This window comes from Peromyscus leucopus, chromosome 2, assembly GCF_004664715.2.
Source record: "Peromyscus leucopus breed LL Stock chromosome 2, UCI_PerLeu_2.1, whole genome shotgun sequence".
Classification (NCBI taxonomy): domain Eukaryota; kingdom Metazoa; phylum Chordata; class Mammalia; order Rodentia; family Cricetidae; genus Peromyscus; species Peromyscus leucopus.
This window is the reverse complement of record NC_051064.1, coordinates 38477251-38484448: the sequence shown is the minus strand read 5'-3', so window position 1 is coordinate 38484448 and position 7198 is coordinate 38477251.

The following is a 7198-nucleotide window of genomic DNA, read 5'->3' as shown; positions in this document are numbered from 1 at the left end:
ACCATTCAGTTCAACATAATAGCCACAGATTCCCCTGTTCTCCCACTCTCGCCCCCCCTCCCCCTCCCCCCAGCAAACCCCCCATTCCCACCTCCTCCAGATCAAGGTCTCCCCCAAGGACCGGGGTCGACCTGGTAGACTCAGTCCAGGCAGGTCCAGTCCCCCCCCCTCCCAGACTGAGCCAAGCATCCCTGCGTAAGTCCCAGGATTCAAACAGCCAACTCATGCAATGAGCCCAGGACCCGGCACCAACGCACAGCTGCCTCCCAAACAGATCAAGCCAAATGATTGTCTCACCCATTCAGGGGGCCTGATCCAGTTGGGGGCCCCTCAGCCTTTGGTTCATAGATCCTGTGCTTCCATTCATTTGGTTATTTGTCCCTGTGCTTTATCCAACCTTGGCTTCAACAATTCTCACTCATATAAACCCTCTTCTTTCTCACTAATTAGACTCCCAGTGCTCCATCAGGGGCCCAGCCGTGGATATCTGCATCCAGATTCCACAGTCCTTGGATGGGGTTTATGGCACAACTATCAGGGTGTCTGGCCATCCCATCAACAGAGTAGGTCAGTTCCTGCCGTCTCTCGACTGTTGCCAGCAGTCTTTTGCTGGGGTATCTTGTGGATCTCCGTAGGCCTCCCTAGCTCTCTGCTTCCTCCCCTTCTCATGTGGTCTTCATTTACCATGGTCTCCTATTCCTTGTTCTCCCTCTCTTTTCTTGATCCAGCTAGGATCTCCCACTCTCTTTCCCTCGACCGTCGCTCTTCATTGTTCCCACTCATGACCAGGCTGTTCATGTAGATTTCATCCATTTCTCCTTGTCTTTTTTGGGGTCCCGTTTTCCAGGTAGCCTCACTGGTGATGTGAGTAGCAGACCAGTCATCCTTGTGCCACATCTAGCATCTTCCTATGAGTGAGTACATACCAGATTTGTCTTTCTGAGTCTGGGTTACCTCACTCAGGATGATTTTTTCTAGATCCATCCATTTGCCTGCAAACCTCATGATGTCATTGTTTTTCTCTGCTGAGTAGTATTCCATTGTGTATATGTGCCACAATTTATTTATCCATTCTTCAGTTGAAGGGCATCTAGGTTGTTTCCAAGTTTTGGCTATTACAAACAATGCTGATATGAACATAGCTGAGCAAGTGCTCTTGTGGTATGATTGAGTATTTCTTGGGTATATGCCCAGGAGTGGTATAGCTGGATCTTGGGGGAGATTGATTCCCAATTTTCTAAGAAAGCGCCATATTGATTTCCAAAGTGGTTGTACAAGCTTGCATTCCCACCAGCAGTGGAGGAGAGTTCCCCTAGTTCCACATCCTCTCCAGCATAAAGTGTCTTCAGTGTTTTTGATCTTAGCCACTCTGACAGGCGTAAGGTGGTATCTCAGAGTTGTTTTGATTTGCATTTCCCTGATGATTAGGGATGTTGAGCAATTCCTTAAATGTCTTTCAGCCATTTGGGTTTCCTCTGTTGAGAATTCTCTGTTTAGTTCTAAAGCCCATTTCTCAATTGGACTGTTGGTCGTTTTGATGTCTAATTTCTTGAGTTCCTTATATATTCTGGATATCAGTCCTCTGTCACATGTGAGATTGGTGAAGATCTTTTCCCATTCTGTAGGCTGTTGCTTTGCCTTGTTGACCGTATCCTTTGCTCTACAAAAGCTTCTCAGTTTCAAGAGGTCCCATTGATTGATTGTTTATCTCAGTGTCTGCGCTACTGGTGTTATATTTAGGAAGTGATCTCCTATGCCAATGCGTTCAAGACTACTTCCTACTTTCTCTTCTATCAGGTTCAGAGTAGCTGGATTTATGTTGAGGTCTTTGATCCACTTGGACTTAAGTTTTGTGCACGGTGACAAACATGGATCTATTTGCAGCCTTCTACACGTTGATATCCAGTTATGCCACCACCATTTGTTGAAGATGCTTTCTTTTTTCCATTGTGTACTTTTGGCTTCTTTGTCAAAAATTATATGTCCATAGGTGTGTGGGTTAATGTCAGGGTCTTCAATTCGATTCCATTGGTCCACATGTCGGTTTTTATGCCAATAGCAAGCTGTTTTTATTACTGTAGCTCTATAGTAGAGCTTGAAGTCAGGGATTGTGATGCCTCCAAAAGTTGTTTTATTGTACAGGTTTCTTTTAGCTATCCTGGGTTTTTTGTTTTTCCATATGAAGTTGAGTATTATTCTTTCCAGGTCTGTGAAGAATTGTGTTGGTTTTTTGATGGGGATTGCATTGAATCTGTAGATTGCTTTGGTAAGATTGCCATTTTTACTATGTTAACCCTGCCTATCCATGAGCATGGGAGATCTTTCCATTTTTTGAGATCTTCAATTTCTTTTTTCAGGGACTTAAAGTTCTTGTCATATAGGTCCTTCACTTGCTTGGTTAGTGTTACCCCAAGGTATTTTATGTCATTTGTGGCTATTTGTAAAGGGTGATGTATCTCTAATTGCCTTCTCAGCTTCTTTGTCCATTGTATATAGGAGGGCTACTGATTTTTTTGAGTTGATCTTGTATCCTGCTATGTTGCTGAAGGTGTTTATAAGCTTTATCAGTTCCTGGGTGGAATCTTTGGGGTCACTCAAGTATACTATCATGTCATCTGCAAATAGGGAAAGCTTGACTTCTTCCTTTCCAATTTGTATCCGCTTAATCTCCTTATGTTGTCTTATTGCTCTGGCTAGAACTTCAAGTACTACATTGAATAAGTATGGGGAGAGTGGACAGCCTTGTCTCGTTCCTGATTTTAGTGGAATTGCTTTGAGTTTTTCTCCATTTAATTTGATGTTGGCTGTTGGTTTGCTATATATTGCCTTTATTATGTTTAGGTATGTTCCCTGTATTCCTGATCGTTCCAAGACTTTTATCATGAAGGGGTGTTGGATTTTGTCAAATGCCTTTTCTGCATCTAGTGAGATGATCATGTGGTTTTTTTCTTTGAGTTTGTTTATATGGTGTATTACATTGATGGACTTTCATATGTTGAACCACCCTTGCATCCCTGGGATGAAGCCTACTTGATCATGGTGGATAATTGTTCTGATGTGTTCTTGGAGTCTGTTTGCCAGTATTTTATTGAGTATTTTTGCATCAATGTTCATGAGGAATATCGGTCTGTAGTTCTCTTTCTTTGTTGCATCCTTGTTTGGTTTAGGAATCAGGGTAATTGTAGCCTCATAGAAGGAGTTTGGTAATGTTCCTTTTGTTTCTATTATGTGGAACAATTTAGAGAGTATTGGTATTAACTCTTCTTTGAAGATCTGGTAGAATTCTGTGCTGAAACCATCTGGTCCTGGGCTTTTTTTGGTTGGGAGACTTTTAATGACTGTTTCTATTTCCTTAGGGGTCATTGGACTATTTAAATAGTTTATGGGTCTTGATTTAACTTAGGTATGTGGTACCTATCCAGAAAAATGTCCATTTCTTTTAGGTTTTCCAGTTTTGTGGAGTAGAGGTTTTTGAAATATGACCTGATAATTCTCTGGATTTCCTCAATGTCTGTTGCTATGTCCCCCTTTTCATTTCTGATTTTGTTGATTTGGATTCTCTCTCTCTGTCCTTTGGTTAGTTTGGATAAGGGCTTGTATATCTTGTTGATTTTCTCAAAGAACCAACTCTTTGTTTCATTAATTTTTTGTATTATTCTCTTAGTTTCTAATTTATTAATTTCACCTCTCACTTTGATAATTTCCTGGCGTCTATTCTTCCTGGGAGACTTTGCTTCTTCTTGTTCTAGCGCTTTCAGGTGTGCTGTTAAGTCACTAGTGTGGGATTTCTCCAACTTCTTTATGTGGGCATTTAATGCTATGAATTTCCCTCTTAGCACTGCTTTCATAGTGTCCCATAAGTTTGGGTATGTGGTGTCTTCATTTTCATTGATCTCTAGGAAGTCTTTAATTTCTTTCTTTATTTCTTCCTTAACCCATTGGTGATTCAGTTGAGCATTATTCAGTTTCCATGAGATTGTAGGTTTTCTGTAGTTTTTGTTGTTGTTGAAATCTACCTTTAAACCATGGTGGTCTGATAGAACACAGGAAGTTATTCTAATTGTTTTGTATCTGTTGAGATTTGCTTTGTAGCCAAGTATGTGGTCGATTTTAGAGAAAGTTCCATGGGGTGCTGAGAAGAAGGTATATTCTTTGTTGTTAGGATGGAATGTTCTGTAGATATCTATTAGGTCCAATTGGGTCATGACATCAGTTAAGTCCTTTATTTCTCTGTTAAGTTTCGATTTGGGAGATCTGTCCAGTGGTGAAAGTGGGGTGTTGAAATCCCCCACTATTAATGTGTGGGGTTTTATATGTGGTTTAAGCTTTAGTAATGTTTCTTTTACATATGTGGGTGCCCTTGTGTTTGGGGCATAAATGTTCAGAATTGAAACTTCATCTTGGTGGATCTTTCCTGTGATGAGTATGTAATGACCTTCTTGATTTCTTTTGATTGATTTTAGTTTGAAGTCTATTTTGTTGGATATCAGGATGGCTACCCCTGCTTGTTTCTTAAGACCATTTGATTGGAAAGTCTTTTCCCAGCCTTTTATTCTTAGGTAGTGTCTGTCTTTGAATTTGAGATGTGTTTCTTGTATGCAGCAGAAAGGTGGGTCCTGCTTTTGTATCCATTCTGTAAGTCTATGTCTTTTTATAGGTGAATTAAGTCTGTTGATATTAAGGGATATTAATGACCAGTGATTCTTCATCCCTGTTATTTTTGGTGGTAGTGTGTGTGTACTTCTCTTCTTTGGGGTTTACTGTTGTGGCTTTATCTATTGCCTGTGTTTTCGAGTGTGTATCTGACTTCCTTCGGTTGGAATTTTCCTTCTAGTGCTTTCTGTAGGGCTGGGTTTGTGGATAGGTATTGTTTAAATCTGGCTTTGTCTTCGAATGTCTTGTTCCTTCCATCTATGATGATTGAAAGTTTTGCTGGGTATATTAGTCTGGGCTGACATCCATGGTTTCTTAGTGTCTGCATTACATCTGTCCAGGTCCTTCTGGCTTTCAAAGTCTCCATTGAGAAATCGGGTGTTATTCTGATGGGTTTACCTTTATAGGTCACTTGGCCTTTTTCCTTGGCTGCTCTTAATATTCTTTCTTTATTCTGTACATTTAGTTGTTTAATTATTATGTGTCGAGGGGACTTTTTTGGGGGGGTCTATTCTGTTTGGTTTTCTATAGGCTTCTTGTATCTTCATAGGCATTTCCTTCTTTAAGTGGGGAAAGTTTTCTTCTATAATTTTGTTGAATATATTTTCTGTGCCTTTAAGTTGGTATTCTTCACCTTCTTCTATCCGTATAATTCGTAGGTTTGGTCTTTTCATGGTGTCCCAAATTTCTTGGACATTTTGGTTCATGACTTTGTTGGCTTTAGTGTTTCCTTCCACTGATGAAACTATTTCTTCTACTGTATCTTCAATGCCAGAAATCCTCTCTTCCATCTCTTGCATTCTGTTGGTTATACTTGCATCTGAAGTTCCCAATCTTTTACTCAGGTTTTCTATTTCCAGCATTCCCTCTGTTTGTGTCTTCTTTATTTTTTCACTTTCCCTTTTCAGTTCTTGGACTGTTTCCTTTGTTTGTTTCATTGCTTTTTCATGATTTTCTTTCAGTGCTTTATTGTTTTCTTCCAGGACTTTGTTGTTTTCTTGGAGGGCTTTATTGTTTTCTTCTAATTTGTTTGCCCTTTCCTCTAGTTGTTTACAGCGTTCTTCCAATTTTCTTGTCTTTTCCTCTACACAAGCCTCTACCTTCTTCATGAAGTTACTCATAAGGCTACTTTCTTCTGTTTCTTCCAATTTTTGGTGTTCAGGTCTAGGTGTTGGAGGCGGGCTAGTTTCTGGTGATGATGTATTGCTCTTCATTTTGTTGTATGTACTTCTGCCTTGATCTGCCCATCTCCTTGTGGTTCCTTCTTGGTCTTATCAGTGTACTTGTTTCAGAAAGAGCTGACAGATTCAGGAAGACTCTCTCTCTTGTACAAAAGGGAGTTCTCTTGTCCAACTCTGGTCCAGAGGGGAAGTTGGGGGCAGGATGGGAGCTGGGGGCTGGTCTCTAAGTCTCAGGAAGTGGCTGGAGTCTCAGGCAGATGGGCGTGGGGGCAGGGCGTGGAGATTGCAGGGGCTGCCGGGGGCTTGGAAAAGGGGATCCCTCCCGGTGGGGCTAGAAATGGACCCACCCGTTTGCCCAAGCCTGGGGCCGAGTTGGGCGGGTCTTCCTGGAGTGGCTGGTGCCCAGGGATGGGGTCCGGGTTGGACCTGGATACTCACCTCTGGTCCAGAAGGGAAGTCGGGGGCAGGATCGTAATCTCTAGATTTTTAGCTAGGGGTGAAAACTTGTGAAAGCCCACCCACTCCAATGTAGCCTGTGCATCAATACTGGTACTGTTTGGGTTTATCTCATGTTACCATTTCTAGGAGAGCCTATTCCACAGAAGGTTTTCTGCTGTTCTGATTCTTAGAGTCCCATCTTCCATGTTGTTCCCTGAACAATAGGTGCAGGAGTTGTGATGAAGATGTATTAATTGGAAAGGGACTCCTCATGCTCTATTGATCTCTGCATGGTTTCCAAATGTGGTTTTCTGTGGTGGTTTCCACTTGCTGTAAAGTAAGCCATCTTTGCTGAGGGGTGGTAGCTACACTTATCAGTGGGTACAAGGAGAAGATTAAGAATGCTGTAAGGAATTGTACTGGTCTAGCAATGTGGTGGTAGTAGGTTATTTTCTGAGGTCCATGACCTCACTAGGCTCAGGAAGCTGGCTCTGTTTCCAGTACCAGTCATGACTTCTCATCTGTTTGGTAGGCCTTTAGTCTAAGTAGACAATTGTTGTTTACCACCAATGTGTGAGTGCCACTATTGTACTTTTGTAGCTATCTTGTCATTGTTGTAGTTCCTAGGTGTTGCAGCTGGGGAAGACCTGATTATATTTCTCCCCTGCCTTGGCAGATTGCATGATATTTGTCTGAGACTATGGGAGCTAGACCACATGAAAGGGATTTTTCACCTTAGAATTGTCATAACTCATCTGAATCCCATGTCCTAAGCGTGTGGTGCCTTTAGCACTTGGGGTCTACCCTCATGTGCCAAGAAGCAACCAAAGGAAACTCTGATACTTTATATTGTGTTGTGAGTCACATGGGCTAGCTACCCTAACCAACTATTCAAAAGAGGTTTTCCATTCTTTGTACTACAGTTT